This window comes from Thermobia domestica, chromosome 4 (assembly GCF_964235325.1).
Source record: "Thermobia domestica chromosome 4, izTheDome1.hap1.1, whole genome shotgun sequence".
Classification (NCBI taxonomy): Eukaryota; Metazoa; Arthropoda; class Insecta; order Zygentoma; family Lepismatidae; genus Thermobia; species Thermobia domestica.
Genome location: NC_137457.1, coordinates 304062300 through 304075162, shown reverse-complemented (window position 1 = coordinate 304075162; position 12863 = coordinate 304062300). Strand labels below are relative to the sequence as shown.

Below are 12863 nucleotides of genomic sequence, written 5' to 3'. Positions count from 1 at the left end.
GCTAATGCTTGAACCTTCCTCTTTTATTTGCAGCTGGTCTCGTTGTTCTGTGGTAGTTAGCACCAGCATAGGAGTGTTCCAAAATGGAACCTGATATGGACGTGCGTATAAAACAACGATAAGTGATTGAATTCCTTACTGCTGAAGGAATTGTGCCGATTGAAATACATCGACGCTTCGTAAAGGTTTATGGAGACGATACAATAGACGTGAGCAATGTGAGGCGATGGGTACGGCATTTTCACGGTGCTGAAAAGGGTGTTCATGACAAGCCACGGCTCGGTCAACCCTGCACGGCTGTCATCCGCCGAATGAAAAGCGTCTTGATCAAGTCATCCGTGCTGATTGCGGATAACGACCAAAGAATTGTGTACAAATGTGAATGTGGCGAACATTTTCAAGTCTCAGAAGCTGTTGTTAAGGCTGTAAGGAAGTGGTTAGCCTCAGCTGTTTCCGATTTTTACAAGCACGGCATACAGGCTCTGGTTCATCGTTGGCAAAAGTGCATAACGAATGGTGAGAACTGTGTGGAAGAATGACAGTCTGCAGCCGAAACATTGCTCGGCTTAGCTGTGCTGTTGTTACTTATGTATCTCCATTAGTTTCCATGAAAAAAAAATGAGGCATTACTTTCGGAACGGCCCTCGTAATATCTATTGTACAAGTACTTATACAGTAAATACTTCTTTATGAAATCATGTTTTCTGTTCGTGGTTACACCTTAGAAGAAGATCATCAAGGAAGCATCTGTTGTAATCATCAAAAGGTAATTATTATTCAGTGACCTTGAAAAAGAAATTATCGGTCAGGTTACACAGCTGCAACGACATGTTCGTTGGGTTCGGTTAACGTTATATGTTCGTACTAACACCACTATAATAAATGAATGCCTTGAGGATTCATTTTTGTTCACCCGCACGCCTAAGACACTTCCGTTATGGAATCATCTTTGCTTCTTTCGTTCAGTACTATGTATCTGATGAATCGAGCTAGGAATTTTAGGTGCAAAAGTTTGGTTTTAAAAGAATGCAAGAAAGGTAAATATTCATATAAATGTAAATATTCAGTATCAGAACTAATTAAATGTAGAAATAGGAGCAGAGAAAATAGAACAGGTCACTAGTTTTCAATACCTGAGTAGTATTATTAATGATGATATGAAGTGTGAATGTGAAATAAAAGCAAGGATAGGAATGACGAAAGAAGCCTTTTTAGGGGGAAGACAATTCTATGTTATGGGACTTTGAATAAAGAGTTGAGAAAAAGACTCATAAAATGCTTTGTGTGGAGTTTTATACTGTATGAGGCAGAAATATGGACATTATGTTAAAATGATGAAAAACTACTGGAAGCTTTCGAAATGCGAGTGTGGAGAAGAATGGACAGAATTAGCTGGGTCGAGAGGAAAACGAATGAAGGTGTTAGAAATGGTGGAGGAAGAAAAAAAACAATTTTAGATATTATTAACAAGAGGAAGAGAAACTGGATGGGACAATGGCTAAGAAGAAATTGTATCATGAGGGACGTGCTAGAGGGTATGGTGGCAGGAAAGAGAGGGAGAGGGTGAAGGAGACAACAATTAATAGACGATATCAAAACAGAGAAATCATACGTAAAGACGAAGAGGTTAACGGATGAGCGTGGAGCATGGAAGAAGCTTGTTCAGTTGCTGCAAGTGACCTGCCAATAATGGCAGAATATTTATGATGATGATTATGATGAATCTCCATATTCAACTACATATGCACGTTTGTTTTAAGGAACTAATAATAGTTTTTTTTCTTTTTTTTTTTTTAATCAGGAAACATCTTATTTGTAGACTTTATACTTATGTGTGCTTACAGTAACGATATGTGTACGATTAAAGATTTCAAAGGGGTTGGAAATGGAACTGTGTTCCTTATTTATATTTCTCTTTCATTTTCTATTAACAAGTTTCTAAGCGTAAATCTACTCATTTGTGGCAGACCTTAAGTAAAACTGCATACAATTTTTTAGTCCGATTGAAGTAAATTCAGCGAATTTTTAGAATAAACTCTGTGACAGAGGCTAATATATTGTGGAATTGCGTGAGTTACTTTTGAGGCGATAGAAGAAAAACAAAACTATGCAAGCCATGTACAATACGTTTCTGTTTTGTGTTAATAACGAGTTCTGTGTTTCTTGGGTTGATGATATTCATGCAGATGCTTTTTAATCAGCGTTGAAAAGAAAATCTGGAAGTTGATTGGCCTCCGATGGCCTTCTGGCATTGGTCTTGCTTTCGGCAAGAGGGTCGCACAACAGAACCATCTCTTTGTTTTTGTTTTCTTTCGCCTCTTTGTCAGAAGGAACAAATCATGTTAGCTGCTAGAAGAAAATGAAAACAAATTTAAAAAAAAAAGTTTCAAGTGCAAGGGTAAAGGGGAGAGAGAAGGAACTTGCGAATCAGGTAGCTGTCAAATCTAATACAATGAGATGAGATTGACAGAAAGCTTGGTAATGTCTGTTTTCTACGATCGAAGAACGTAACAGTTCCTATAGTTAAGTCCCGTTATTCTACTGCCCTAATATCTCGCAACACTGTATTTAATAAACGAACAGATCTAACTAAAAAAAGAATCTGATTGGGCGTGCCGCTAGGTTGATGTAGCGGATAGGTTTAATAGTTTAAAAAACAAGTTAAGACTGTGCGCTATTTTTGCTCTTTGCCTCGAAAACTTCTCAGTTCACAATATAAACAAGACAAAACTAACTTTGTTTTTCGGCTTGACTGCAGTTTCTTCTTTTTTTTGGAGATTTTACAAAATACGAGGGGCAGTCGAAACTTTCCCGGAATTTTGTTTTAATTCTTTATTACCACAACTAAGTACACATTTACTTAATTCATATCAAAGGAGGTACCTTCAGAACAGGGGCGTCATTTAGGGGAGCAGGGAGGGGCATTTGCCCCCCTCCTGAGTTTGAGATGTACTGTATATAGATTTTATCAATATAGTAGTAGTAGTAAGTCAGTAAAAAAAGCGAAATTTTACTTACATCAAGGGGTCTTTCCCCCCTCCCCCAGGCCAAATCTAAAATGACGCTAGTACTTCGGAACACATACACTTGTTTCAGCGATCCTGCGATTGCTGGAAACATCGGCGAAAGTCCTGTTTTGGTATCTCGCAAAATTCAGCCGTCGCGTTCGTTTTGATCTCTTCTTTGACGAGTACCTTTGAGGCCCATTTTTAGCTTTGGGAAGAGCCAAACATCCGTTGGTGCTAAACTATTTTTAAGGCTATCAGAGTCTGTAAAATCGATTTTCCCCAATTTGCAGATGAACTTGATAGTTGAACGTTGGTCGATCTGTGGAATTGCAACAAGCGATGCGCACGAGACGAGTCGAGACAGGATTTTCCTGACAAAATTCGAGTCAAGATATCATTTTTACAGCACATTTTCGAGACGAGACAGCCACAAATCTTGTTTCGTGCGCATTCCTAATTGCAACAACTGGTCACTCCATACTCATCTGTTCAGCTACACTATTCGTATACTGCCTGTTAAAACTAGTGGTGGGCACAAAAACCGGTTTCGGTTTTGTTCAAAACCGTTTCGATTTTCATCGAAACCGGTTATCGGTTTTCTCCAAAACCGGTTCGGGTTTTTACCGGATCCGGTTTCGGTTTCTTCAAAGCCGGTTCCGTTTTTTTCCAAAATTTGTTCCATTTCTGACAAGAATAGTGTTTCGTTGTTCTCCGGAAAAAGAATCCGTTTCCACAGAAATGGTTTTATGTTTTCCAAAGGTTTTCACCGAAACCGGTTTTGGAGAAAACCAAAACAGGTTTCGGTGAAAACCCAAACCGGTTTTTGGAGAAAACCGAAACCGGCTTTGGTGAAAAACTTAGCCGGTTTTGGAGAAAATCGAAATGTCGGTTTTTCGGATTTCGGTTTTCTACAAACCGGTTTACGTTTTTTAAGAAACGGTTTTGCCCATCACTTTTTAAGACATGTTGACACTTGTTAGATTCGTAATTAGGCAACCTAAGTACTGTACTGTACAACAATTATCATAAATGCCGAAACTACAACATTCCGGGAGTTTTCTTTTTTTTTGACTACACTTCGTGTTTCGGAAATCAGTATAATTCTGAAATTTCTCTACGTAATTATTTGATATTTAGACTTGAAAGTATCTCTATTCTGAAAAAAAAAAAAAAATAGTCCTTCAATGATCTTTTAACTGACTTTAAAGAAAAAGAAAAAAGAGGTTCTCTGTTTTTGTATGTTTGTGTATATAGACAGCTAGGTAGGTATGTTCGAGACTATATCGAGAATTGGTGGTCATATTTTGACGTATTTTTCACTAATTCAATAAACCATGTCCAAGGAAAGTTCTTATGTATAAAATATTTGACTAAAATAATAATTATATATTTTTTTTAAATGAAGTGATTATTGCCACACGTGATGAGAAAAACTTCGTACGCAACCATATAATCAACAAAGTAAAGTGGGTTGCATGTAACAAAGGGGTTAGGAACTTTTTTTTTTTTTTTTAAGTCGGCTGTCTTCAAATGCCGTAACTGGCGATGGATGTTTATGTCATTGGCAATGTCCTGAGTCCTCTACATCCGGTTTTTCTCAGCTTTTACCAAAATATCTTTGTGTGTGTGTGTGTGTGTGTGTGTGTGTGTGATTGATCGCCCACCGCGAGGATCATACTCCACTTCGAGATTTCTAGAAAGAAAAGACTGAACCATTTTTGGCTCTTAACTTTCTATAACGTATCTTGCCCATAAACAGTACATTTTTTTTTTCTTGCGGTCCTGCGCAATATTTGCACCTTTATCGAAATAATATTGGAAAACGTAGCACAGTTTCGCGGAAAGTTCCTCAAAGTGCAGCACCTTACATCTGATGGAGGACTACTTCATATGATGATGATAATAATGACATTCCACCTCAGTTTTAGTTTTGTTCACGAGACAAGAAATAAGGTTTCCTCGTCTCGTCTCGTCTCATAAGTTTTGTAGAGGTCTTGTCTCATCTTGATTCTCGAATTATTATTTCTCGTCTTGTCTCGAGGACTAAGCGCTTAGCTCGTGGTCTTTTGACATGGGAGACCCCGATTCTATTCCCGGCGGGAGCTTGTGTGGTTCGAATCCCACATTAAACTATAAGTCCATGTCTCTTATAGCCTCTGAGCTAAATGGGGCATTAAAATCAAATCAAATCGTCCTTTCTCGATTCTCTAGAAGCTTTCATTGTCTCGTCTCCTTTTGTAAATGTATATACACTGATATTTTAATATCATCTACAGTGAAAAAAAAAAGCCTCCCGCGTTACATGTGAATCATGAAGGGTGTGATATAACAACATTTAAAGTATATTTATTGTTGGAGTACGAGATATGTTGAAAGAAGTATCGAACCTTTTGGTTGGCAAAGATACATTTATTGATTTGGAAATCCAAAATACTAATTCCCTTCAAAGTACTCATCTTGGTAATGCATACACTTCTCCCAGCGCTCTTGCCATTATTGGAAACACTTGTGGAACGCAGTTTTTGGAATGGTGAGCAACCGTGCTGTCGCATTCCACATTATGTCTTCTCTTGACTCAAATCGGATCCCTTTTAGTGACATTTTCAGCTTGGGAAATAACCAAAAGTCACATGGAGCCATATCGGGTGAGTAGGGAGCCTGACGACACACATGAATTTTGTATTTGGCGATGAAAGCCTGAATCAAAATTTCGCGGACAATCTCCTCATGCCCAAATTCTCGTTCAAAATTGAATGTACCTATTGGATTGAATGGTTTCCGCTTGAGTATCGTCAAGGTTATGGAAAAATTTGATGCAATATCGTTGCTCAAGTTTTTCTGTCATTTTACAAAAAAAAAAAAAAAAAAAAAACTCCGACGACCACTTACTACACCTCTTCAGTTATTGGCCGACCCGACTGCCAGTGACTGACGCCTTCTGCAGGCGGGAAAACAATTCATGGCTACGCATGAGCGTTCTCTCTGCATCTACACTGAAGAAAGTCGCTTGTGCTTCATTGGTTTACGCGGGAAAAATCAGGTTCGATACTTTTTGAACACACTTCGTATATTGTGTAATGTGTAATTGTGTAGTGTATTGTTCTGTATCTTCTAACGTTTATAATCACTCTATCAATTTATAGTTTTTATATGCCTTGAATCATGTAAAGCTCTTAAGAGTCTTCATCCCGGCAAAATTAAAATACCGCTAATTTTACAGTAATTATGTAATATCTTCAAATAGATAAAAGATAATTGAAATATGGAACAAGAGCGCCCTAGACAATATTATTTTGCGTGAGGTACCGTTATCATAAGTCACCTAGTGGCTTTCCGTTTTCAGATGTTTAGAAACGCGAAAATAAATGCCGATTTTCAAAATGGCTCGAAATCGAAAGCAGATAAGTGAATCGTGATAACGGTTTCTCATGTAAAATAATATTGTCTACGGCGCTCTTGTTCCACATTTCGATCATCTTTTATCTATTTGAAGATATCACATAATTACTGTAAAATTAGCGGTATTTTAATTTCGCCGGGACGAAGAAACTTAAGACTTGGTGAACTACCGTTGGCCGTTATCTCTTCTCAAAAACGAGACGAGAGCCGTCTTTTTTCTACTCGTCTCAAATGCAAAGTGGACCTCTGTCCTAGTTTCCTAGACAGGACAAGAAATCTCGTGGACAGCACAGCACTACTCAGTTTTTACAGAAAAAAAAAAAGATTTGTAAACGAATCGATTGAACATGATTTTTCTGACTCATTCCTTAATATGTAATACTTCCTTTCGTTGAGTCATTTATCTATTATATTCAGTACATTACATGCCATTCCCATCCAAAATAGGCCAGAAAGCTAATTAAGTTGTAAACAAGAAGGTTGATAAGTGACAGTATCATCGTAATGAAGGTCAAGAAAGTATGTTATTGATAAAAGCGTGTTATGTGGAAACTCAAGTACTTCTTGTATTGATTTTTTCTATCTTGTAATCCTGTAGGTATTATAATGCCTTGTCATATTGTCAGATGATACAGCGGTTGATTGAATTCCATCTGATAGGCTGAAATAAAAAAAAAATGTCTTGTCACATACGTATATACAGTAGATGGAAGAAATCTCTGTTGTATGGTAATAAAAGTGAATTGACTTATTCAACGCAAAGACTACCCGCCGTCACCGTATAATGTTACTTAGAAGAAAAGTTATGAGTCTGTCAGGTTCTAACTGATGGGATGAGGTCAAGATTTGGGTAATTGCCAGATGTGACAGAGAAAAGTTGGCCTCATGCCACAAATTTTGTGAGTAAGCGAAGTATTAAAAAAAAGTAACATGTTGAAAGAAGGTTGCTCTCGTTTAGGTCACAACAGAATATATAACTTTAAACAAAGAGATTCTGAATATCCGGTGTTGCCAGTTCATAGGATATGTTGATTTAGTTTTTTTAATGGCAAATAATAGTAGTACTGAACAGTACTATGATTTACAATTAGATAAATATGTTACGGTATGTTTTTCACTACCGGTAACATTAGATAAAATTCTATATTACAGTATTCCTTGTACATTTTATCGGTAGGTTATTTTTATAATAATATGTATCACTGCTGACTAGCATATTGTAAATCAGTACCGACAATATAACATTGATAGCTACATAACGTAAGTGATGTAGCATGACGGCTCAGATGGTGTGCTTTGCAGTCACTATATTTATCTTGTTAATATTACGGAATTATACTACGATGACATGAGATAACCTATTTATTATTATTATTGTAGTCAATAATAATGAAATTGTTTTAAATCCAAAAGTTATTCGGCATTAATGTACGAAAGAACGTTATAGGTTAATTTTGTTTACATAATTTTAGGCCTAATGTTTGACCGGAAGAAAGATAGAATTTATTGTTTATCTTTATAGAGATTCAAATTATATTTAGCATAACTGCCATGATTCTCATAAAAGTACGAACACCTTAATGTGTTCCGTGACAAGCTTACCTGGTCTGGGGTTTTGAAGTCTGACCTTGCATGAATTGTGCGTCTTTTCGAAATGTAAACAAACGTTCGCCATGTTGGTATGTCTCAAAGTGGGAATAGCCAAATTAAATAGTTAATATAGAAGAAAAAGAATAATGAAATATGCGGAAATAAATAAATAAATTCTCTTTTCTTTTGTTAAAACTGATTTTATATATTAAGAGTCATAAAAATTAAATATCAATACTGATTATAGTTAAATCTAGTGTTGTCAAGAGGGGGTGTGTAAGGTGTACAGAAGATCCTATAAGTAACATAATAGTGAAAGAGCCCAAGAGCCCTTCTAAAATATAACAGGAAAACGTGCATCTAAAAGGAAATTTTGGACCGTAAACCCTGTCAAAACCAGAAATTTGACTAACCTGGCACACAATTAGGCAGAATGGGGCTCTTGGGAAATACCAATAATAACGAGTAGTGTTTCGTTTGGAGACGGCCTATCTTTAACATGGCAATTCAAACAGAGGTTAATCAAAATGAAGAGAAGCCGTCCAAGATGTTTTCTCGGTGCTATTCAGGGTAATTTGGGAGCAAGAAGGATGCTCAGGTAATGTTGGAACCAACCAGACAGTCAACCAGGTGGTAAAATTTTGGTACTGTGTGAGCATCTCAGAATACAGGTCAGTGACTTTATCCTCCATTTTGTTGACTTCTAGAAGTTGCATGAGAACTCCTCTTTAAACCACTTGAAGTATTAGTGACTTTGGGGTATCAGTGACATTGTTTTGATGACTGAATTCAAAATTGTTAATCAGGGACAATAGTCAATTCTCCGTTATGTATGTGATTATGATGAAGAGTTGTTAAGCGTATCGCTAAGTCACACAATTTCAGACAGTCTTTAGAGGGGAAGGAAATGAGTAATGACAAAATCTAATAGTCACGAACTTCGAGTCTTATAATTAGCTGCTGCTATGAGACCAGATAGTGAAAGCTCTGCACATCGTCTTGATGTTGACATCTTAAAAGCATGTTATTTGATAAATATATATTGATACTGTTGACGGTACTGATTCCATAGTCACTTTAAGTTAGCTTTTTTTTTTTCTTTCTTTCATGAGCGTTGTTGTTGTGATACGGTTAACATAAATTCAAAATTCCACAGAAATTGAATTATGCTGTATAATCAAAACCTCATTTGCATACTTTCGAGAAACTATTGAAAAACAAATTTGTTATTCCTGATAGCGTAAATAGATGTTGAGGCAACTCCAGCGTGCAATTTATTTATGTGTCTGATTTCTTTTATTATTGTGTGAATTTCGTATGATGTGAATATATAGATATATATAATGTGCAAGTTATCCGCCCTCTTAAATATGAAATGTGGTTTCAATATTTGTACTAAATGAGGTAGAAGTAGGATAGCTATAGGTTAGGTTAGATTAGATTAGTTAGGTAGATTTCTTTCTTATTGTGTGTTATATTGCTTTGATATTAATGTCATGCACGGTCTTGCGGATAACTAAATGAATATCGTTAAATGAAATGAGATATAAATATCAAGCTTTTGCCCTCCGTAAAAGGGAGTGTATTCAGTATTTCAAATATGCTGAATTATAGGGAAATAATAGTAACAAATTATTTTGTTGTTGTTGTTGTTGTGTGTTTATTGATTGGAGATGGGCACGCCTGGTGAGATATGGAGTTAACCTCAACTGTAAACTATACTATGTTTAGTGATAGCAATGAGTTATTTTCCTTTTCCAATTTCTTAAAGGAATTTTGTTATCCGTTCTTGAAATTGACTCCTTAAGAGATGGAGTATTGTTGTTATTTAAAGAATATGAAATTGCAATAAAAGATATACAAATATTTAAAATTTTATTTGGTCAAATCGAGAACAGTACATATTTGTACATACAGTTGATTGATTAATATTGTCTTCAAGTTGAAGTACTATAAATAAGATTAATGATAGTCTTCGTTTAAGTAAAGCTTAAAGGTTTCGATGCTGGGTGTCGCTTCAGCAAGATCTTGGAATTAATGACACGATTTTTTTTTTTTTTAAATAGTCAGATGCAATAAACGTTCGTTAATTTTAGAAACAAAACTTGTCTGGTCAGAATTTGAGTTAATCCTTTTAGGCCATTGTGGTTGTTCTGTACTGCATTGGATTGGCGCGCGAATGGTGGTGGTGGCCACACTACTCTTCGGGCATCTGTTCGGTGGGGTATAGACGAACCAGTAATTATGTCCTAAAAGGAAAACATCATGAATAGGATTTTTTTTTCTTTCTCCAAAATTTATTTAAAATTTTATGATTCGTACTAGATATAAATGTAAAATAAAATATCTACATTAAATTAACATTATGGAAAAAAAATTAAGCGTTACAAATACACTCTAATTAGTAACATATGACACTAGTATCTTGTCAAGTATGGTTTCGTTTATAGGGTCAAAATTATTCACTACTAACAGAATGCCCGTTCTTCGCACGGGGAGAATAGTTTTATTTTGGACCTAAAGGGCATCAGAACTGTCACTAATCAACTTAGGGACCTCAAAAACTATGAATTCGACACTAATATTGGCCATTTTCAATTAGAATTATATATCACCATCCTCTCTTGGGAGTATTATTGGGGACTGAATTTGCATAAACGGCATCGGAAGTGTCACTGTTCGTCTCAGTGATCAAGAAAACTATGGATTCGAAAATTTGGTCGAGATCGGTTATGTGATTATTGTCACAAACATAGTCACTTTCATTTATAATCGTTTCAAGATACGTTATTATGAATATTTATAATTAGTAAAAACACGGGTTACCATTGATTTATTTTTTCTCTGGATCGATTTTTGACATCAGTGTTAGATCTGGTATGCGATATACATCTTGTTTGTCTCTTTTTTTTCATTATAAAGTACAATCAAGTACCATAAGCAGTGGCGTACGCTGAAGTTCGTCAAAGAGAATTCAAGCTGCCATGTTCATGTAAAAGGTTGGTCCATAAAGAAGGAAATGCCCGCCATTTCTATTCTAATAAGTTGGCAACACTGAACGTTACACGATTTTCATCTATTGTCTTTGTTGTTACTAGTCACGGAACGCCAAATAGCGCATGATCGTCATCTGTTTTCTGTACGGGTAGGAATTCACATTATTCATTACATTTGTAATAATGTTTCATTATGACAGCACGCTGTTCCGTCGTAAAGCGCTCCATTCGTACTCGTACAGAAAACAGATGACGATCAAGCGCTATTCGGCGTTCCGTGACTACTAACAATAAAGACAATAGATGAAAATCATGTAACGTTCAATGTTGCCAACCTACTAGAACAGAAATGGTGGGCATTTAAAAAAAAATGGATTCTTTGTGGGACATCCTTTAATTTTAGGTGTTTGTGTACGTACCTTAGGATGATAAATGTTTATTTTTGTATCTAGCTTGCTCAACGGTGTTTAAAAACACCCGTTTTGTTCTCCACTAACCATAAATCTTGTAGTGCAATTTTGGACCTCTAGTTGCGGGGACTATACCCCCTTTGGGTCCTTATATGGACTATATATTAGAAAGAAGCAAAAGAAATTAGACTGACATAAACAATAATGCTTTGCTCAGACAACTGGGAAACAAACAATTTGCGTTTGTGTTTTACTTGACTTCTATGACTATTCATTTTTTTCTCAATGTTATATGAATTTTCGGTAAACATGTAATGCTGATTTTCTTTTCTTTTCTTTACAGGTAAGACATGTCAAGTTTGAAAATAGCTGAGAAAGGTAGGGTTGACCAAACTTCCTGTTTTTTTTTTTTTTTTAATTAATCCTTGACTGCATAATGTGCTTTATGTAACACAAACACTAATATGGATACACATACAATAATAGCTGTAGATATCTTTTTTTCTGAGCTTTCGGCATCGATGTGCATGTTAGCCCATGACGCTTTGAAGAATGACATCCCTCGGCGAGCACACAATCCGGGGAAAGGGAAGAAGGAAGCGGTTTGGGACCTATATGGTAGGTACCACCCCGGCATTCGCCTGGTGTGAATGAAGAAAACCCTGGATTACCTCATTCAGAATGGCTGGCCTTAAAAGCGTTTTACACTTTTGCGGTGGAGTGCCCCCACCGGGAATCAAATCGAGACCGCTTACACCTGTAGATATCTTTAATCCATTTACTTTACATCAGTCACAAGGGTAGTCTGTTTTGCATTGTTGTCCAAAATATGATATCGAGGTCAAGCAAACAAAAAAGAAAAAAATTGAGAGAAAAGAGAGAAAGAGAAATCAAAATATGTAACACTGTGGAGCGGAATTTTTGCAGATATTCGATTAAACTACTTTTTTCTAATGGGGGACCCCGTAGTCTAGTGGTTAGAGCGTTGGATTCATGTCCGCGCGGTCCCGGGTTCGATTCCCGGCCTGTGCTTCTAGCGTCAAGAGGCAAACTGGGAAGTCACGTGAATAAAAGACCGTGCCACAAGGTCTAGATAACTTCCGATACACCGGTTAGCGTTAGGGCAACGCGGCGCGCTCGTTGCTAGGCTGGTCGTAGTTCCACCAATCGCTAATAGATGGCGTGGATCGGCTCATGGCTGTTACGCCAAGTACTTATAAATATACCACATTGACTTGACACCTAGTCTCATGTTCCAAGCGCTGCTATCGACTGTAGGAATTCCACTCTCTTTGGCGTAGACGGCTGCAAGGCTCTCTCGCCTAGCAACAACTGAACGCTTATTGGCCCAACGCGTGGGTGTGTTGAGGGTGTGAGCTTTAGTTCGCATTTTTGCCACGGCTCAAGACATTTTGGCAGCATTATAGTTACGTTTTTCTGATAGATTTTTTTTTTAATAT

At 36.7% G+C, this 12863-nt stretch overlaps 1 protein-coding gene across 3 annotated transcripts in view; it reads left to right on the top strand.

Annotated features, from left to right (window-relative positions):
* RhoGEF3 (Rho guanine nucleotide exchange factor 3) overlaps positions 1 to 12863 on the top strand; it is a 920825-nt gene that overhangs the window by 630257 nt on the left and 277705 nt on the right. The window lies entirely within an intron of this gene.